This window comes from Rattus norvegicus, chromosome 19 (assembly GCF_036323735.1).
Source record: "Rattus norvegicus strain BN/NHsdMcwi chromosome 19, GRCr8, whole genome shotgun sequence".
Taxonomy (NCBI): Eukaryota; Metazoa; Chordata; class Mammalia; order Rodentia; family Muridae; genus Rattus; species Rattus norvegicus.
Genome location: NC_086037.1, coordinates 30383012 through 30405472, shown reverse-complemented (window position 1 = coordinate 30405472; position 22461 = coordinate 30383012). Strand labels below are relative to the sequence as shown.

Below are 22461 nucleotides of genomic sequence, written 5' to 3'. Positions count from 1 at the left end.
TCTGTCTCTGTCTCTGTCTGACTCTGTCTCTGTCTGTCTGTCTCTGTCTGTCTGTCTCTCCATCTGTCTGTCTCTCTCTCTCTCTGTCCCCTCCTCCCCCTATGGATCAGGATATAGCTCTCAGCTCCTGCTCCAGTACCTGCCCATATGCCACCATGCTCCTCTCCAAAACGATAATGGACTAAACCTCTGAAACTGTAGGAAAGCCCCAATTAAATGTCTTCTCCTATAATAGCTGCCATGGTCACAGTGTCCCATTATAGCAATAGGACAGTGACTAAGACAACGAATAACAAAGATAATACAGTGCCCTAGGCACTGTGAGCAGAAAGCACAGCGAGGCCTCTGCCCTTAAAGAGCTTATAGCCAATATATATTACAAAAATATGAAGTTCTCACTGCAAGGAGAATTGTACAAGAGACCTGTGTGGGCTTAGGACTTTGACAAGGGATAGCCAACTAAGAGCTGAAGAATCATCAGAAATATGGTGAGAAGGCAATGGGGTGACATGCTTTCTAGACAGGGAGAACGGAACTGTGTAGATTCTGAAACTCAAGGACTTGGAGGGAATTAGGAGGAGAGAGTCCAGGAAAGGTGGTCCCCAGGCCCAGAGACTTACAGGCTACATGAAAGACATGAGCCTGAGGATCGAGAGCAAATGAAAACTAGTGAAAGATGTTGACCTGAGGGAAAGGCAGATCACCACATAATTCAGTAATTCTGACCTGAGAATGGAAGGCAGATCGGGGGAATGTACTGAGAGTGAGTTTAGAGAAGTTAAACGGGAGCCTCTGCTGAAGACTGGTGGAATAGAGGAGCTGATGGCGGTGGTTTTAGGACTGGAAACGGAAACATGTTCACGCTCGAGACATACATTTAAGAAGCTTGCTTCTGATAGGTGTGTTCACATGACTTGTTTCAGCCAATGAACTGCGGGTCAAAGTGCAGTGCTCCTCTGCGTGGAAGCTCTAAAGGCTGGAGGGTGACTGGTTCTGACATTTGTCTAGCAAGTCAAATGCTGGCAGCTTGTTCATCCCGCTCTCTGACTGGGAGAGCCCCGGAGCAGAGTTCAGATGGACTACTAGATTCAGAACACAAGGCAGAATTATCAGAAGCCCCGGAGATGGGAAAACGTCTATGCAGTAGAATCAAGCCTCAGCCTACAAACACAAGAGGGGGAAGAGTGTAGCTAAGGAAGAAAGGCATGGGAGGTAATCGCCCTGAGTATCTGCCCAGGGTTACTTTCAGTTTCCAGTATAACTCAGCTTTGCTAACAAGCCTCCAAGCTCCCAATCCCATCTGACGTTTTCCAGTATGAGGCGGAGGGAGCCGAGCTTATCCTTCTGCAAGCATGGCCTTGAATGGCAGCAAAGTACTTGAAAGAGGAAATATCCTCTGCGCATTGCTATTCAGCACAGATGTCTGTGTGCACTTGACATACAGAGATTCAATTAAACTGCCCGGCCACTGTTTCATGATACAACCATCAAACTTGCTCTAAAGGGTCAAGGCATGATGGGAATATTTAACTCCTGGTGGGAGCGGAGAGTCATTGGAGCAAGCTGGAAGAGGTTTCCGGATCCGAAAGATGTGGTGATCATTTAGCAGAGGGCCTTGTGAACAAGACCGGCCACAGGAGAATGATGACCGTAACGAGCTTGTCTAAGGAACCAAGGAGCAGGGAACCCTCGACAAGGACAGACTGAAAGGCTCAGAAACCCCTCTTGCTTTTGCGTGTACATCAAGGCTGAGAGAACTCATGTGGTACCACTAACTAAGAGTAATCTTGGGACCAAGAGGAAGATCAGAATTTGAAGCCAGCCTTAGCTATACAACATACAACAACAACAACAACAAAAATAGACAAATAGATCCAGCCTCTGCCTCCCATCCCAACACAAACACGCACACGCACACACACACTCACACACACACACACAAACACTCACACGCGCATGCACATTGGCAGTCCTTGCACAATCACTATTGCAGAAGAAAGTGTTACAGGTCTGGGGAGCTGAGCTGGAAGTTGAGAGTCTGCTGACTCAGCCCTACCATCCCCACTTCCTGTTTTCTGTTGGACTATTCTACTCAGTCCATTCTGGACCCCCTGGTTACCAGAAAGGTGGACAAAGGCGGAAAAAGAATAATAGAGAGAAAGGGAAGAAGGCTTGCTTCAAGTGTCAGGGACAGAGATCACAGGCAAAGGTCCTCAGGTGACAGTAAGTATGCCAGGCCTAAGGACCTATGTACCGTTGAAGGCTACAGGCAGCAAAGTTACCTTTCGTTCGTATTAGTATTGACATGTATGAATAGTATGTGGCCTGTGTGTTCATCCACTTATTTACTTTGGCCATGCTCTGGCTTCAAACTCGGGACTCTGTGGATACCAGACAAGGTTTCTATCGCTGGGCTACATCTGCAGCCCTAAAACGGAAGTGGGCTCTGGAGAGGGGAAGCTTGGGCAAAGTAGAGATAATAAAAGGGGGGAGACTTACCTAAGTCACCCTGAGAAACTGGCTAGTAGAAGCACAAAATGCTTCTGCTCTGCTCACTGCAAGAACTCCACAGACTTCCCATCATGCATCTCCACACTGACTTTCAATTTTGAGTTGCTTCAGATGCTTCTGATTATTCTCCACATCTCCCGGACTTCTGGGAAAGGACTGGCTTGGAAGACTGCCACTTTGTCTCTGGCCTGCTCTGGTAGTGAGCGAGACTTTAGAGTAGGTATGGGGATTGTCCGACTACAGCAGCCAATCTTCTGAGAGTCCCATTTTAGTACAGGGATCTATGAAGGCTCCAGCCTTCTTGCCAGTGTCCCGGCGATGATGCAGGTGAAGACACAGGGCTCAACTATCAGATACGTCTCCATGTTCTCTCTTCTTTTCCCCACTCCTAGTTGAAAAATATTTCTAGAAGCTATGTTGCCTCTTCCAGGTCTACCGGGGTCACTCTTGCCAAAGGAATGGTCATTTTTTTTTAACTTGCAAACTAATGAACTTGGGTTTGGGGTGCTCATGACTAAGCCCAGGACTGGCGTTAGGTTGAGTGTGTGTTTTGCCAGAAAGCTACAAGCCAGGCTGTGCTAACTATATAGTGTTAGTGTGGTCTTTACCAGTTGCCACACTCTGCTTTACCTACCACTGAGCTTACATGATATCGGGAAGAGGAAAAGAGGATCTTGGCAGATCAAGCCCTTTGTTTGCAGTAGAAATCCTTTAACTCGCCACCTTCTGGTCAGAGTCCTTCCTTCATTGATTGCCTTATGAAACCCTCCCTGCCACTGGCTAGTCCCACCTCTTGCTGCCCCTTCTTGACGGACAGCAAAAGACAGTTTTCCTGTCACCTCGTCTGTCAATACTACAAGTGGGACTCCTATCTTTGAGTAAGGATATCTACCTTGTGATAATTTGAAATCACCATGGAAACATGCCTCTTTGGGTTTGTTTATGAATATTTCCAGCAATGTAGAACTGAATAAGGAAGCCTCACTTTCATGGTAAAATCATTTCATGGCCCAGTGTCTCAAACTGAATAGAAAGGAATCTGCAAATTGACCACCAGTGTTCATCGCTCCCAGTTTCTTATCTGGACTCAGTGTGGACAGCTGTCCCACACTCCTGGTGACATTTGTTCCCCTCTGCGGTGGGCTGAATGCCCTGAAACCAAGAGCTAGAATAAAGCCTTCTTGCTTAACTTTCTGCTGCCAGGATGTTGTCAAAGGTGAATGCCCCACCCTCTACCCCCAGCTTTGAACTCCTTAAGAACAAAACGATGGTGTGGTTCTAACAAAGAATGCCGCCTGGCGAGAAGGCTGCAGGACACTGTCCAGCATCTTCAGACAAGAAGTCCTTCTCAGTGATAATCTGCAAGGCTCAAGACAGTGTACCTCCCTTCCCTGGCTTCCAAGGCCTCTGGTGTCTGTGTCCCCTTCTCCTTAGAGCACTCAGATCTGGCAACATAGCTCTTCCTGGGGTTCTAGCTTCATAGAGCTCTTCACTGAGCCAAATATGTACTAGCCTCAGGACCTTTGCACTGGTTGTTGCCCTTGAATTCTCTTCCCTCCTTCCTCCCTCCTTCCTTCCCTCCCTCCCTCCCTCCAGTCTCTGCTTGTACACCTTCCCAGAGATGACTTCTCTGATCTTCCTAAAAAATGATCAATCACCTTACTGAAGCATTTACCACCCTCACTAGTTTTTCTGATGCTTTGTATCACCTTCTGCCATATCATTAATTGTGCTTTTCTGCTAGTGTGGGTCAAGTGTCTCTCACCAGCGCATGAGTTTCCTGAAGACAGGCATGCATCCTGTTTTGTTATCTTCTGTCCCCAGTGCTTATGACACTGCCAGCACACAAGCGTCTCAACAAAAACTTGAAAATGCATGGGTGGACAAACATTGAGCTCCAAACACTCATCATGCATGCACGCACGCACACACGCACCACTTCACACCATACCACACCACACCACACCACACCACTCCACACCAACTTTGTAGCTGACAATTACATTCTGCTCTAGTTACACTCTCAAATTCCAGGTATACACTAATGACAAGGATAACCAATGTTAAGCACTGACTGTATACTTGTATACTAAGAACTATACGCATATATATTATCCGATACTGTCACTACCGAAAGGGAAGGTACAGTTCTACTTGGTAAGTGAGATAAGCTAGAGAGGTTACATGACTTTTCTAATATCACAGCTCCTTAGAGGCTGAGTTGAGGTTTGAACCAAGCCATCTGTCTCTAGAGTGGAGAGGGGCAAACACGGGCTCTCAGCCCACCTCCAGTCCATTGTATGTTTCTGTGCAAGCTGTCAGCAAAAACTGGGGCTTCAGCCCTTCCTTGCTTGTTTTCCAATATATTATTAATTTTAATTTTTTATTGAGGGGATTGAACCCAGGGCTTTGCACAGGACGGGCATCTCCAGCTATAACGTTTTTAAATAATTAGAGGAAATACACAACAGAGGCTGTATGTGGTCCACAAGTCTACAATTGTTTAGGACAAAAAAACGCACCAGAAGAAGATTCCCGGGTACTTCCCACAGATGCAGAGGAAGTAAGTGAGGCAGACTGCCTATTTAAACAGCAGTCATTGGGTAAAGCTGTACTCAAGACAGCAAGTAACTAAGTGCCCCTGGCAGATACTGCATGAGTCACTTCACAGCCTCCTCTGAAGAAGTGACAGAAAACAAGCCCAGAGATCTAGCGGTACAGCCACTTAAGTCCCACTTAAGAGGTGGAACAGGAGGCAGGGAAGAATCATAGTGTGACTCTCTTAGTCCTAGTGCCTTGTTCTCTGCAGCCACAAAAGGCAGCATCTGAGTCCTGGGGTCCGGATTCACCCCAGGTTCACAGCACCCACTGTTTGCCAATCCTCTGTCCAACAGGGGTCCCAGAGGAGGCTGGCTTTCCCCTCCCCGCTCACTTCTGGCTCCTCGGGTCTTACACAGACTGTCAGGAGCTCCTCACCTTCTTCTCACACCACAGCTGTGCATGTCAAGGACCACCGGACCTACGCTTTAAGAAAGGGAAAAACTAACGGCCTGAGGTGAGCAATGGAAGTTCATGGCTTCCAGTTTCCTCTCTGCACCACACAGGAATATCTGGACCACGTGGGGAGCCCGCCGGGGCCTTTTGATGTTTCCCTTCCTGCTTTGCCTTCTCTGTGCAACACGACAGCAGGCTTCCCCTCGTGCTTTAAAGAACCAGAGATGGACAAGGAAGAACGGAGAGCGGAAGGTTGTTGTCTGTAAGCTTTCAGGACAAAGAGACCCTTTAAAACTAACTACAGGGTATGTTAAAGAGCTCACAAATACCTCCACAGGGGAGCCTGAGTCTGTGCCAGGGCCCGTTCAGGAAGGGTCACAAGCTACACACACACACACACACACACACACACACACACACACACACACTTGAGCTGGGATTTCTGAAAATCAAGGTTTTGCAGTTGACAGTTGTGTTCTGTTAGATGGGACACCAAGTCTGAAATATCCCAAGACTTTCCTGACCTACTTGCACCTGCGGTCCCATGTGTGGCATACGCCAATGGTCTGTGGCAGTCCTGGAACAGGTATACAAGAAGTTCATAGTGTTGGAAGGAAAAAAAAGAAAGGAAGTTCATAGTGGATATCTATCTATCCTAGCCTAAGAGAAACTGTCAACTTCTCTTTGTCCCTCCCCTCCCCCTCCTTCTGCCACTTTCCTCTCCTCCCCTCCATCCCTCCTCCCTGCCACTCCCTGTTTTTCACTGAGGCTATGTGGGGCTGATGTTTGGGTTCATTCTATCATAGCAACACTCGCAGGACATTCATAGGTGCCAACTTAAAATCAAAACCATTATATCACTGCAATACTTTTCCATTCACACTGACCGCATAGGCTGCCAAATATTATTTGAGAAATACAGATAGAGCGGAGGGAAGTCCGGAGACAAAGGAGCACTGCCGCCTTTGCGGCCGCCATGACGGTCCAGGGCCGAGGTCGCCCAGGGATTTGAATATGTCAAAGCCTGGAGGAAGAAGGACCACCCTTTTGGCTTTGTGGCTGTCCCAACAAAGAACTCCGATGGCACAATGAACCTGATGAAATGGGAGTGTGCTATCCCTGGAAAGAAGGGGACTCCGTGGGAAGGAGGCTTGTTGAAGCTACGGATGCTTTTCCAAGATGACTATCGGTCCTTACCACCAAAATGGAAATTTGAGCCACCGCTGTTTCATCCAAACGTGTATCCTTCTGGCACAGTGGGCCTGTCCATCCTGGAGAAAGACAAGGACTGGAGGCCAACTATCACAATCAAACAGATCTTATTGAGAATATAAGAACTTCTAAACGAACCAAATATTCAAGACCCAGCTCAAGCAGAGGCCTATACAATTTATTGCCAAAACAGAGTGGGCTATGAGAAAAGGGTTCGAGTACAAGCAAAGAAGTTTGCCCCCTCATAAGCAACAGACCCAGGCTCCATAACGAGGAAGGGATTGGCTTGGCAAGAACTTGTTTATAACCTTTTGCAGAACTAAGTCGCTCTGTACAATTACTAGTAGCCTGGGAGGGTTGAGAGGGTGCCATTTTCCATTTCTGCCAGTGGCATATTCAGTCTTTTGCATTTTTGATTATTGAGTAAAATTTGCTTCTATTCTAATATTAATGTCAGTATTTCAACTGCTGTAGAATGATAAACTTTTGTACTTGGTGAGCCCCTAGGAGTTAGTTTCTTCGCGTCGCACTCGGATGCAGGCGTGTTTCCCACTGTTCAGAGCTCTGGCCTCCAGCTCGCTGTATGACAGAACCACACTGTCCTTCCTTCCCTACCCTCGTCCCTCTCAGAAACCTGGGCTGTCACATATGCGCCTCAGATCCAAAGTTGGCCAGTGTCTCCATTCTGCACCACTTCCTTTGTGTTTATATGGCGTTTTGTCTGTGTTGCTATTTAGAGTAAATGTGTGTGTTTGTGTGTGTGTGTGTGTGTGTGTGTGTGTGTGTGTGTGTGTGTGTGTAATATTTACAGACAATATCCAAGAGGAGAATTAGTGATGTCTTTCTAGAGAAAGTAAGACTCTGTGGTGGTTGGTTTTTATTGTCAACTTGATACAACCTGCAATTAGGAACTGGGAAGAGGGAACCTCAATCACGAAATTGCCCACATCAGATTGGCCTGTGGCCATGTCTGTAAGAGATTGTGTTGACTGATTATTGATGTGGATAGGCTTAGCCCACTATAGGTAGCACCAACCCTACGAAGGAGGTCCTGGGATGCATAAGAAAGCTAGCTGAACAACAGCCAGTGAATGGCCAAGTAAACAGTATCCCTTTATGGTTTCTGCTTTAGTTCCTGCCCTGACTTCCCTCAGTGACGGACTGTGACCTGGAAGTGTCAGTCAAACAGTCTGTTTCATCCCCCAAGATGTTTTTGGTCAGTTTTAGTTTAGTAACAGAAAGGGCAGACATATTAAGTCATTCTTCCCACTGAATCTTGTATTTATTTACTTATTTATTTAGTTTTTGTTTTCATCAATCTCGTTATGTAAGCTCAAAGTAACCTAGCGCTTACTACATAGCCCAAGCAGAACTTGAATCCATGACCCTCCTGCTCCAGGAGTATAACCTGGGACTATAGGCATGCATCCTTCCACCTGGCCTACTTGAGTCCTTTGTGGCAAGATATTATTGAATCTTAATAGCCAGGGGCTTTATTGTTGCTTCTTTATATGCCAAGCAGGCCCCAGCTCTGAGTACACCAAACATAATAGTGTGGACGTTTCCACACGTGACCTTTCTGGACAGGAACAAAGCTTGGCAGCCCCGGGGCAGAGAGAAGTCCAAGTGAAGGTTCTGGGGTCTATTGGGTAGAGAAAGTCTCCTGAGAAAGGTGGTGTCCTCAGGATGGAGGCAGATACCAGGAGGCTTTAGGGTATGTGGACAAGGAAAGCTCCCGGGAGACTGCTTGAAGATGAGGGATGTTTATGAGATGTCCTAGGATGGAGAAGTGGGGGTTGGGAGACGGGCGTACAAGGAAGCCTATAGGGCTGGGAGGGCAAGAGAGTGGGGAGGGGCTAGCGGTTTTTGGTTTGGGGTTTCTTTTGGTTTTGCTTTGCCAGAGAAAAAAACGCCAGGGACTGTTTGGCCACAGAAGCAAATGGGAATTTGGAAGAGCCTGAGCCCAGGAAACACAGAAGGCTCTGGGGGTGGGGAGATTAAGATGGGGAAGATAGGAGCTCCTGCAGGGCCAGCCAGCATTTAGGGAACAGGAGTGCTAGGTCCTCAGAAGGTGGCAGAGAATCTGAGGGAGTGTGAGGTCACAGTGTAGAGGGAGAAGCAAGCATCTGGGTGCAGAGTTCTGATAGGAGGGCAGGGAAGGAGAGCCTTATTGAATTAGGGCCCAGATTCTTACTGGGTCATGTAACTCAGAAAATTTGCCAACAGTCAAAGTTTTCTTAATGCGTAATGGCCAACAGATAATTGTAAAAAATTAAACACATAATCAATCCAGGGTGTTTCTGGTTGTATCATGTGAGCTCATGACAGGCTCTGTCCTGAATGCAGACACATCTTCATACATCGTATACCTCCCCTAGGAGCTGTGAGATCACCTGACACCCCTCAGCTCAGGTATGTGATGAATTGCAGAGGATTTTTGGGTTTATTTTTGTTTTATTTTGTTTTGTTTTAATGTGAATACAATGTTTTCTGCCTCAGACCCACAATGGTTTAATTAAGGAAAACAAAGAATAGTTTCCTACCCTCATTCCTTAGCACATGTCAAATTAGTATATATTTGGAGTATGTTGTGTTAGAATATTTTATTTTGAAAACTGCTATTTGAATGGCCAGTTTGATCTTCATTAAAAAGATCATTAAATGAATCTTGGCTTTGGGATTAGAAACGAATTTCCAGCAATTTCTGAAATACCCTTGAACATATTTCTGCCACGTTGTACTAAATGTCTACGCAAGTGGATTTCTAAGCACTGAGGATTTTAGAGTCAAAGCGCTGATCAACACTGAAAACCATTGAAAATGCTCTGTCCTGTGGCAGCAAATACTCAGCCAAGATTTAATGCTCCTTCCTCATTTTACTTTAGAAAGAATAGTTTGTTAAGTGTATTGTAAGAGCCAATAGGCTAAGCCTGCAACCAATGATTAGTTCTTTATGTAAAGATAAATGTCATTACTATGCAAATTTGTTCCCCTCTCTAATAAATGACAAAAATCATGTCTATAAAATTGCTTTACAATAATTACATATTAAATATATTATACATAATATATTATTTCAAAACTTTAAAAAATATACTATGTTGTAATTTATTATTAGCAAATGGTTTGTAGACATATATATATATCATATCTATCTATCTATCTATCTATCTATATATATATATATGTACAGGTACAGATAGCATACATATACATCACATACATACACATACATATACATACATACTCGTACATACATATGCATACATATACATATACAAACATACACATATACACACATTTAGGGTCATGTAGACTTTTTAGGTAAAAAGAGATTACAAGAGGGAAAAGTTCAAGGCCTGAGCAAGGATGTGGGTGAGGCCTCAAAGAAGACAGAACAAGGAGAGGTAATGAGGGTGAAGTACACTCAACAGTGAGGTTTGAAGGGAAGTGCTTTGGCAGTAGGGAAGAAGCTTGTGGGAGGTGTTGGGGCAGATGGATGAGGGATCATCTCTGGAAATGTTCAATCTTCCTCAGCAACAGAAGCTTCTGGTTAGGACCCTCCAGACAGTAAGTGATGATTCGCTTCTTATCCGTCTGACACCATCTAGAATCACCCGGTAAGGGAGTCATGGTTAGGCTGTCTGGTTGAAGTGCGTACGAGGGATTTTCTTAACTGGATTGGTTGAGGTGGGGAAATACACTGGCTGTGGGTGGTACCATTTCACAGGCTAGATCCTGAGCTGACTGGAAAGGCAAGAGCAAGCTGAGGACATGAACACATGAATTAGCTCATAGCTTTCTGTTCCTGACTACGTATGTGATGGGAACGACTGCTTCTGCTTCTGTGTTGCCTTGCAATCCTCTCAGTAGTGAACTGTAGCCTGCGAGCCACATAAACCCTTTCTTCCTCAAGATGCTTTTCTCACATCAGCAGGAAAAAGAAAATCTAAGACAACTAAAGACAGAAGTATCCAAAAAGCACAAGGTCTTATAGGACATTAAAGCAGGTTTTTCTCCCTGCCTGTCTGTGTTGGTGTTGGGAGATTCCTGGGTCAGTTGAAGACATTTCTGCGTTAGGAGAATTTCTGACTTGGTTGTGTGAGTTGCCATATTTGCACGTAAGTCAGAAGTTTGTTTGAGATTAGATTTGAGAACAGGGTGAGCTTTAGGGAACTTCAGCATCAGCTTGCTTCTTCCCACCTCAGAGGGCCACATGAATGATCTGAGACTCTTCAGTGTCAGTGTCCCATGCCTTCTGCCACTGGCCTGCATTGCCACTATACTGTTTCACATCTTGATCCAGTTTTCAGAGGGAAGGAAGATGGGAAGAATATCCCTGAGCTGATTGAAGAACAAGCCAAGATCATGAATACATGAATTAGCTCATAGCACTCCCCAAAGTTGCATGTCTTGCTTCTACATGTCACCCGAACATAAATAATATATAAATAATATAGGATAATATCTAGCTGCAAGGGAGTCGGGAGAATGAAGGCATTCAAGTACCTATTTCATGTTAAGCATCTATTGTATGAAGAAAGAAATGAAAATGCATTTGGGGACAGGAAGAACACCCTGTCCTACATCTTGAAGAAGCCAACCAGGAACTCTTGGGACGTTAAGTTAATACTACTACTACATAAGAATACATGCCCCAGACTTCACAGCTTAAACACTTCACTAATACAGTTTCTAGAGTCAGAAATCTAGAAGCAGCGTATGAATGCTGCTTGGTCTCTAACTACTGGTGTGAATATCAGTCGGAAGAGATACTTAATCCCTTACTGCTCTTTTTTCTGCTTCACGGCTGACATGAGGTCAGCAGTTTTCTTGTCCAAGCCTTTCCATCATGATGGCCGCTGTGTCACAGGCACCAAAGCCAGCAGCCAACAAATAAAAAAAATTTTTTTGTACAGTTTGTCACAATGATGGAAAATGGACACATGTCCTGATACCAACACAACCACTCCCAAGGGACAGTCAATCAATTCAAAAAGGAGGCAGCTTTTCCACTACTACTACCTACAAGACTGTGAAGGAGATCAACATCTTGGCTCACACAAGACCCAGCACAACTAGAAGAGTGAGTGCAGAGGAATCAGTGGCTACTCCTAGAGTCCGCTGCCCGTGTCAGGAGATGTTGATGGCATCTCAGAGTGTGGTCCAGGCTGGTCTTGCACTCACAGTCTTCCCGATTCAGCCTCCCCAGGGCTGAGATTGTAGGTGTTCATGCCCATGCTTGTCTGTTGCTTGCTTTTTTGTCGTGCCTAGCGTAAACTCTCCAGTCACCTCAGAGACTAACGGGTCCCTCCTTTGCCGTTAGCTGAAACTAATGACTTAATGTGTTTCATGTGGATAGACTGAGTATTAAAACAATAATTAAAGCGCCTCTCCACAGTGAGATGCCAGCATGGAGCCTCTGTGCATGAGTAACCAAGTTCTTTCCTCAGAGAAAATTGTCTTCGTTCGGATATTCTCTCAAGTGCGGGGGTGACTCAGTGGGCCATCCTTAGTGACCAGTACACACGGATTAATTTGTGCAGCCACTGCCCATGCATGGAGGGACAGTGGTCTGCTAAGCACATTTCCTGAGACGAGACAGGCTGCTGTTGAATTTGCTCTGCATATTCTAGTCCATGACCCGGCAGTTGCACCAGAGTTTGGTTTAAGGGGTGGAGGTGGGGGCAGCGGAGAGCAGAAAAAACCCACACACATTCTTTCAATTTCTAAAGGGAAATTTGACTCGAGCTACAGAACAAAGGCAGAAGAAATAGAAGTAAAAGAAAATCAAAGAAAAAGTGGTTCGGATTCAAGGGGATCGAATGTTTCATTTATTGCAGGTTGGAGACCTCCAATCAGTCAAATGAAAGGGGCATTTGTATTCAAATAGCTACGCGCGGGCGAGAGAGAAAGCCTTCATTGGGGGAGGGAGACTTAAGTTACAGCCATCTTGCTGAGAGATATGAACCCACCTTCCAAGCTATCTGTTCCCAATATTGAAGGTCTTCTGTATTAAAAACCTGAGATGAAAGGTGGTTGTTTTGACGTCTGGATCTGGAAGCCAGACACGGAAATTAGCAGCATTCTCAGGACCCAGAATGGTGTGAGGGGGTAGTTGCTCTCTAAAAATGAAAAAAACACGCCAGCGTCACACAAAGACCCCCAGTCACTCCCGTGGGCAGGTGTGGATGGGAATCATGAAGCGCAGGGCACTGTGGGAGCTCCCTGGGTACCTTCTTCTCTCTTTTGTGTCAGGGTGGATGGGACTTGGCCTGCCTGGCTCGCACCTCAGACACCTAGGAAGTGTTTGATAGGCAGAAGTAAACATGGGACAGCCTTTTAAGCCACGGCCAGGTCATACACACACATACACAGTGTGTCTTAAATTGAGGAGTGCCTACATGCCTCTTTGGTCTCACCTGTTCCCTATCCTTCCTCCAACCACAGGGATAGAAAGTCAGCAGAAGTATTGAGTGGAGAGAACTTGGGTAAGTCTTTTTCCCTCTGAGGCCTCAGATTTTAAAGTACAGAAGTTAGATTTCTCCACTGGGGGAATACCGCTGATGGCTGGGTATAAACGGGGTGGTCTATAAAGTGATGCGTAAGGCCCTAACATCAAATCAAGTGTTGGAAAAGTGCCGACGCTTTGCAGCTCTCCAGTGACTCCAACCCTCCACGTGAATGGTGAGAGCAAAGGTCACAGGCTCCCGTCCTAACTAAATTGCATAAACAGACTTCTTGATTTGTGTGTGCCTACTTTTATTGTTATATTTCTGTCTTCGGCAAATGGTGGCATGTTTTCCCTGAAATTATCGGTTTTGAGAAGAGTTCTTTGTCAAGTTATATAAACAAATGTTAACTGCTCTGACGACACTGTGGGCTCGTTTAAATACAGCGCACACTGTGAAGGTGAGGAGAACCCTTTGTTTTGGGGAAAACTGTCCTAACTGATTTCCAAAATTCCTTCTAGAGACATTGGTCATGTCTGGTCTGGGTTTGGCTGCTATGATTGGGGTAAGACAAACCCAGGAACTCCAGGGGAAGACACAGTTGCAGGTAGAACTTTGGGACAATGGCCATTTATTCAGACCTCAGGGAGTAGCTATGGAGGGCTATTCCATGCTTACTGTTGGGCTAATCAGCACTGTGGTTTCAGAAGTCCAGTGGGGTCCTGGGAAACTATCCTCACAGATGGGGGCACTACTACAGTAGAACAGTAATGAAAAGAAGGGGAGGAGATCTGTCATTGTGGCATTTCTGGAGAGCGTGGGTTGGTGAGGCAGATGGATACTCAGGTACAAACTTCGAGGCACCTGCTCAACTCATGTTTGACCCAATCTGGCTTCAGGAGAGTTCCCCTGCCAGGTCATCGTTTGGTATATCAGTCCTCATTTTAGCATGGAGACCCTGCTCTAGAGTTTCTGATATCATTAGTCCTTAGTAAGTCCCCAGAAATATGTTCTGTAAGAATAACTAAGACAATTTTACTGTGAGGATGAAGAAACCCGAACACGTGTGCTTTGGCATTTCTTAAAGGCATTACCCTTTTGGGTCAATAAGTCAATAACTGCTTTCCAATTGAATTAACCGGAGAGTGAGTGAGTCAATATGTCACTACTACCCTAGCGACAGAGCATCACCTGTTCTTTGCAGACTGATGCCAGTGGCTGTCACTGGCATCAGTCTTCGTAGGACTTGCTTCCCTCGACCCTCACAGCCACTGCAGGCAAGATAGTGTCGCCTGCCTCCCATTTTGCAAGAGTAAACAGCTGTGGGGAGAGGCAGAAACTTGTCCAAGTCCACCCAGAAAGATGATATTCCCAGCTACTGTGCCCTCCCTCCCTCCCTGCAGGAGGTCCGCAGGCCTGTGTCCAGAGAGGAATCAGGGTGAAGGATATGTATAAAAAAGTAAGCAAACAGGAGGTCATTTGTACCTTTAAAACAGTACGTGGGACCCTCGGGAAGCTCACTGGTATTGGACTTAGCTATACAGATAAGAGGCCTCATGTCCAATTGCAGGTGCCCCCTACTCCCTACTGCCCCCAGCAGTTAAAATAAGAGAAAAACAAGTTATACTCACCATTTCTCCCACATGCTGTTTTCTCACTGTGCTTTTTGCTTCGTTAGAGTCACAACTATATAATATTCTATTCTGCTATGTATAATATTCTGCCACACTACTGAAGGAAAAGAAATAGTGTGGGCAGAGAAACCAGCCTTCTGCCCAGGACCAGGGGAGCCTTGCGGGTGAGTGAGGTTGGGGGGGGGGGTATGGGAAATTGTGAATCAAAGCCTGTCGAGTCTCTCCTGACCTTACAGCTTATCAAAGAAGCAGGATGTTGTGATCTGGTGGTGCAACACCCCAATTTCGTGTGAATTCTGACTTTTTAAAAAAAAATAACTCTGGAAACATAACTGGTTTGTGGGTATCTGGGAAATTCCAAGCTGGAGAGAAGTCTTTAAGAACCTGGACTCAGATCATCGGGTGACAGGAGACAAGCCCTAGGCCGCTCAGGGCTGCGAGGAAATAGATGATATTATGTATTTGAGCCTCAACTTTTGGTGACATTTCTGTATATTAAACACTGTGCCAAATGGGGGAATTCAAGATTAAATCAAGGTGCCCGTCACGAAGGGGGAGAGAGTGGGGAGGGGATAAATAGACTCCAGGCTTGCAGGAGAGGGGTTGCTGGGAGACAAGAACTGATTGAGGGGTTTGAGTGCCTCCCAGGCGGTAAGAGCAGAAGGGAAACAGTTTTCTTGATGTAAGACACTGCACAATTAGCATGCACCTGTTGTGTGTTCGAAGACAAGCATATTCACCCACAAACTTCTCTGAAGAGCATTCAGAGGGATGCCAGAAACCCAGAAGCACATTCAAGTATAAACCCAGACCCTCTGGCCTCCCCGTCCCCCAGTCCCCATCCCCCAGTCTTACTAGAGAAGCCGTCCTTCAGGAGCCCGGGGGTAGACATCCCCTGCCCCTGTCTCTGGCTCCCCAGGTCTTCCTCACTGGACACGTGGGGACCTGGACCTACAAATGCCCCATAAACTAGTGTCTCCTTGTTTCCTCCCCGAGTCACACCTCTGCTGCCTCCGACACCCACGTGGACATCTGCTGTGCTCTTTCCGATCTCCCTCTTTCTGTTTCTCTTGCAAACACATCCAGTGCCCTCTGCAAAACCCAGATCTGAGCACAGCCTTATTGGCTTTAAGTCTCCCATGGTTTTTGCTGACCTTTGGACAAACTAGGAAGGGCATGTAGCGGCTTGCACTCTGGACCTGACCCGTCTTTATTAACATCTTCCTAGGATGAGGCACACTCTTTTATTTTCCCATCCAACAAAGGCTTCCCAGATGTGCTTGGAGCCTCCTGTCTCTGCAGGCTGCCCCAGGCTTCTTTCTTCCTTGAGTGACCTTCTTAACATTTTCAGCTATAGAACCACAGCCTGACTTAAGAGTTCCAGCCTTTGAAAGTCCTCATGGAGTAAGCTCCCAGAGGTCTCCCTGAGCCCTCACTAGAGAAGAACAAGCTGCAGACAGAGGGGGAGTCAAGACTAGTAATGGAGGGAGAGTTTTAAAAAATCCCAGAGGGGGAAAAAAAACCTTTCTAAAAGTCATTACTTTCTGGGCTGGAGAGATGGTTCAGCTGTTGGAAATAAAAACTACTTTTACAGAGGATCCAAGCACCAGAGTTTAGTTCCCAGTACTCACCTCTGTTTACTCATGTCTGTAACTCCAGTTCCAGGGGAAGCAGCGCCCTCTTCTGGCTTCCCTGGACCCTGCATTCAACTGTACCTACTCTGATACAGGCACGCATACAACATTCATAATTAAAATATAAATAATTCATTTGAAAAGTTATTTTGGAAAAACCTAAGAGCCTTTCACTAAGGCTCCTCAGCCTGCCCTCAGAAAGAGAAAGCAATTCTACACAGCTGAAAAAGACTTGGGGACAGCCATCAGTTGACAGTAAGTGTCCTGGAGGTTCAGCGAGTGACCTAGACCCAGCCAGAGGCTGGGCATTTCTGGAAGCATCAGGGCCCCAGTCACTGTGAGCCCCTTCCTACTTCTGAGCCGAACGAAGCCACTTTGGGAAAGGCACGGGCTGACAGGCATGTGGCCAGTTCATAACCATGATGTGGTCACATCCAGCAAAGGAATGTGGTTGGAGTCAGAATCAGTCACCTAAAGACAGGAACATCTCCACCAGGGCCATCTCCCTTTTCTCTGGATAGCTAAACTTTTTTTTTTTTGCATCAACCAAAGTCTCAAATTCAAATCACACCAATAACAAGAGAGAATGTCAGTCAGTCTGACTAGGATTACATCCACAGCTTTTTCTTTTTCTTTCTTTTTTCTTTTTTTCTGGAGACATGTAATACTTGGACTTTGATGAAAAATCTTCTGTTCAAATGCTTGCTCATTTCAAAAATGTTGTACATTACAAAAAGACGCAATGGTCCTAGTGTGCGGCTTCTAACGTAAAGGTACCTATTAAGGCCTACTTAAAGACCGAGCTCTCACTAATTTGAAACCCGTGTATATGCATGGCCCCAACTCCTTCGCTGATCATTTAATTGGTTTGTGCATAGGTACCAGGCATTTGACTCTGGGAAAACTGGGCTTCGGATGCAACAGTTTTCACAAATATTTCCCTGTGAACTTCATTTGCATCTGTGTTTATAGGTGGAAATACCACTCATACTATGATTTTTAAAAGACTTTTGTAATTGTATGTATGTATTTGTACATGGGTGTGTGCACATGAAGGTAAGTGCCAGCAAATGCTGATGCTGTTGGATCCCACTAAACTAGAGTCACAGACTGTGGTAACCCTAACCCTAACCCTAACCCCCTTACATGGGTGCGGCAAACTGAACCTTGACCCTCGACAAGAGCAGTGTATGCACTTAACCACTGAGCCATCTCCCCAGCCCCATGATGGTTTATTTAAAGAACAAGAATAGTTTTTAGGCATCAGGTGGCCTTGACTCCCCTCCAGAATTTTACAGTCCAGAAAACAGAGGTCCTGAGGGCAGGCGAGCTAGTCCCAGGCAAGAGAACAAGTTAGAATCCTTGTCGATACCTTGCCTGTATTTGTAGATCACACGCCCCTATGCATGCCGGTTTGTCTTTTCCCCATTCCCTTGAACAAGAGCCCACCGGGTGGCCAGATGTGCTGAGTTCCAGGGAGCTCTGAGGAAGTGGTTGGGAGGCAATAAGAAGCAGGCCCCAGCTGGATGGCAATCTGGCCTCACATCAGACTAGAGATAAGAGGCTGGCGCCAAGCAACCTGATTGCATGGTCACGAGCCACAAGAACGAAGTCCTCTGTCAAGTTTTATCTGTGGGCTTTGGGATAGCTTCTTTTCCTTCCTTAGGTATCTGCAGAGCCGCCGGAACCTTCTTCTGTATAATGGAGAAGCACATCACTATGGCACATTCTAGCCATGGCCACTCTGGTTCCACTGCTCAAGAACCCCCTTTCCCAGAGCTCTTCTGTCCAGTGGGCCCTCATCAACTCTTCACATCCCCTCAGCAGAGGGAGTGTGCCAGACTCAAAGGCATGAGGCTGTAATGGTAGGCTGCTTGTCTGGGGTGAGATTCCTAGGCAGCGTCAGATGACAACTCCTGGGGATCCCCTACCCTAGCATCTGGTGCGGTTCCCCTAACACTGCCTACCACACTGTTTGTCCACAAGTCCCACTTACTTTGCATTTTAACACAGACCAAGCCTACACTGTCTCCTTTCTTTTCCACTTCTAAAATTATGCAACCCCATCTGTTTGTTTATGTGCGTGTGTGAGGGAGAGGGAAGGAGGAGCAGGCAGGCAGGAAGTGGGGCATGGAGGAGAGAAGTGAATGTAACATATTCAAATCCTCCTGACGGTCCACCCGTGTGGTAGGTTTCGCAGACCCACTTTCCAGGTGAGGATGCCAAGACCTCCTTTACTTACTTGCTAAGACATCACTTGCCTTCCTCTGCTCCCTGTCCCGTCCCCTCCTTTCTTGTATCATTCCAGTCTTTATCCACAGAGCTGAACTTGTGTCGTGTATATGAGATCGCAGGTACTCGGTCTAGCTCGACCCAATACACGGCTCCACCCAGAAGCACCTTCAACTGCTGCTCATATTTCCAAACTAAAAATTACTTCCCCGTGAAAACAACTCTTGGCTAGGCATAGTGGTCAATCCCGTAACAGCAGCACTGGGCTGGCTGAGCACAGAGAAATGAAGGTTCGGGGCCAACTTGGGCCATAAAGCATGACCTCGATGAAACTAAATCAGTGGAGGAGACGGCTCATGCTAAAAACACTTTGGGGTCACACAAGTCCACGTGACATTTTAAGGCCTCAGTTCTTTATCTGCAAAATGGTGCTCCAGGTGTGATGACTTGGTCACAGGGTAGGGGAGGTAACGTAGGATCGTGGAGCATCTTATAAACTGTGGGAAGGTGACCCTGAGATACACTTCAATGTCTGCAGACAGACCATGAAGTCATCGGTGACTCTCACAAAGCAACCTTTCCAATGGCATCCAGGAGAAAGTCTCCACTTGGCTCTCCTGTGGTGTGCGTGCTCCCTGACATTTGACAAATAGGCCTTTCATTAAGTAGAAGGAGGCATTAGGTTCTTGGCAGGCAGCAAGGCTCAAGAGGAATACTAGAAGGATACTACATGACTGGAGACTAGACCCCTAGCCTAGTCTTGACTGCAGAACAGGGGCTGGAAGGGTGGCACGTTGAGCAGAGCAGACCTGCAAAGGTGTGCTTCCCATCAAGGATGGGAAATCCCTTTCGACCAGTGGTTCTCAACCTTGACCCACTTACATAGTTATTCATAAACAGTAGCAACATTACAGTTGTGAAGTAGCAACAAAATAATTCGGTGACTGGGGTTCACCACAACATGAGGAACGGTATTAAAGGGTCACAGTGTTAGGAAGGTTGAGAACCACGGCCTTAGAACCAAGGTCCGCTGAGGGCTGTGGGTCCCTTTACAGGGCAACACAGGGTGTGGGATATGATGCGAAAACACATGTAACTTTCTGATGGATTTTAGAAAAGTGTGACAATTGCTATTTTCCTCCTCCTCCTCCTCTTCCTCCTCCTCTTCCTCCTCCTCCTCCTTCTCTTCTTTCCTTGCTTCTGCTTTTGCTTCAAGACAAGTTCTCACTACATATCCCATGCTGGCCTCGAACTCATACTTCAACCTCCCAAATCCTGGGGTTGCAGGCACGCAGCAATACAGTGGCTCAATGTTTAACTGTCCCCAAATGCAGAGTCCGATGGCCTTCAGTAAAATCACGCTGCTTTCCAGGATAGCCACCATCTATCCTCAGAACAGTTTTTTTTTTTTAATCTCCCAAACTCAGAATACTGTCCTCATTAAAATAACTCATGACTGGGCATAGTGATCTTCCCTTAAATGCAGTAGTGAAGAGGCTGGGGCAAAGTTCAAGAGTAACCTGGGCTATGAATCATGATCTCACCCGAAACAGAACAATGACTCGCTGTTCCTTCCCCTGCTCTCTCCAGGCACCTCTACTCTGCTTACACTCTGTGCAGCCGACTGCCTCATGGCCTGACATAGGGGGAAGTCACATAGCACGTGCCCTTTGCTATCTGGCTTATTCCACTCAGCAGAATGCCTTCAAGAATTCTTGCAAGGTAATGAATGATTCACACGCATAGAAGACATGCTTACAAAACGAGTTACATAAAATAAACAGTTGTGGAAATAATTTCAACACAGTACGGCATTGTGCATGCTTTCTCGAAATAAAAGGTGGAGAGGTAGGACCAACAATCGTTAAAAGGTCCAGAGGGTGATGAGTTTATTTCAAGATATTTTTGAACACCTGGAACGTCCATTGATGACTAAGTCACAGAGTTTGCAGGTAGGACCAGGAAGATTGTCTTGTGTTGCTGTATACTCAGAATTAAAGGACATGTTAGCTTTCATAAGTTCGTTAGCAAAAAAGGAACAGAAAAATCATGGACTTCCTGGATTCTATGCACTGATACTTGAGGAAATTCTTGTTCAGAAGATCCGGGCAGGGGGCGTCTGTTTCCACTGGATCGTTTCATTCTTGATGTGGAAGCGAGGCAAAGGCTCATCTGGCCTCCTTACCAAAGGCAGTGGCCTAGTTTGGGGACACCAAACCACTTCCATCAGTTCGCCAGGCACTGTATGTGAATGGTGGCTTGTGAGAGGACATGACTAAACTCCATTTCACTCTGAAGAAGCCACCCTAGCTATTCCATTGAGCTCATGGCTCATTTGTGTCTGTCGTGCAACAAAGCGCTCAGATGCAATTACGGGGACAGCCTGAAGGACAGGAGACCCCTCTATGTGTGGAGACAGCGCTATTCCAGCCACAGAAGCGACACATTGCCCTGTTCAGAGCGGTTGCTTACTTTTTTCTCATTTGCAAACAGGCTTTGGATAGCCAACCTTTAATTAAGACTCAGTTTGCTTTTCAAAAGCAATGCATTCTAATAGAGACCATCTGGGCTGGGGTGGGGGCGCTGCAGAAATTATAACTACAGCTGTAAAACCATGCGCCGTGCAGCTGGCTAACCATGAAGGCCTTTGGGAAGAGAATTGTTTCCATGTGCTTGGGAGGCTAGGGCATGCCTAGCTTCAAAGCAAGCCATAGTGCCAGGACGCTAGCTTTTGCCTCCTTGTGTAAAGAGAAGACAGGAAGAGGGAGAAAGCAAGACAGGATAGGTATTGAGTCCAATGCCCTCTGCGCTGAGAGTCCATCACTTTAAAGGCACTGGTGGTTTGTTTAGAAGTGTTTGGACTGTAGCTCAGATCATAGGCTTTGACAGGGAGGATCTTAGATGTCAGTGTTCCTACAGACTGAAACGTCTTGAGATGTGTGAGTGTTCCTGTGACAGGCCAGCCCTTCCCATTCAGGACTTCCAGATAAAACAGCATTCCCGATGGCACTGGAATTTCAAATAAACAATGGATAAATTTTCATATAAGCATGTCCCAAGATATATGCTAAAAGTCGCTGGTATGTATCACTTGTTACTTATGTGAAGATCAAATCCAAATGGGTGCGTTAATTTCCTATTAAATCTGGAACCTCTCCCTCTCCTCTGACTGGTTTCTAGAACCTTTCATCTTTATCTTTGTAGGGAAACTCTGGGCCAGCCTGGGACATCCTGAGGTCAGCCTGGAGACACCCCCACAGTCAGCATAAGGGTTAATATGGCCTTGGGAGTCTGAAAGGCCCAAGATGGCTTCCAATTCAGACCTACTTTCTGGTGGCGACTTTCAAAACACGACTTGATCTCCAGAGCCTTAACGCTTTCCATTGCAGCATAGAGATATGAAAATCATAGCTGATGTCCCATCACACCCTGTACCAGCCACTTAAAAAGTCAAGCATTTCCTTGGGCCGGTTAGTCATGGTTTCCCAGGCACCATTGCAGCTAGCCATTCTGACTCCTCCCTTCCTTTCTGACCATCTACCTTCCTTCTCAGTAGTGAGTTCTAGGCACAATGAGAGGCATCTAAACCCTGTACTAGTGGTTTAATCAGTGTCCTGGTTGTCCAATATTTATGGTTTATTGATAGATCGATAAATTCAATTTCCCTCCTGTTTAGAAATGGCCACTTCAGAGGGTCACTGTAAAATTTAAGTGAAAAACTGTGGAAGCTAGGCATGGTGGTGAAGGCCCGTGGTCTCAGCTACACAGGAGGTTGACAGGAAGACAGCAAGT

General features: G+C 46.2%; 1 long non-coding RNA gene across 2 annotated transcripts; it reads left to right on the top strand.

Annotated features, from left to right (window-relative positions):
* The first annotated feature begins 8844 nt into the window (after positions 1 to 8844).
* LOC108348898 (uncharacterized) lies at positions 8845 to 20471 on the top strand. 2 transcript variants are annotated; one of them, XR_001842242.3, is made up of 6 exons: positions 8845 to 9129; positions 12453 to 12560; positions 13168 to 13208; positions 14848 to 14967; positions 18104 to 18302; positions 20260 to 20471. It is a non-coding gene; the product is annotated as an uncharacterized LOC108348898 (long non-coding RNA). The 2 variants fall into 2 exon arrangements; XR_005496869.2 differs by lacking the exon at positions 12453 to 12560.
* The last annotated feature ends 1990 nt before the right edge of the window (positions 20472 to 22461 follow it).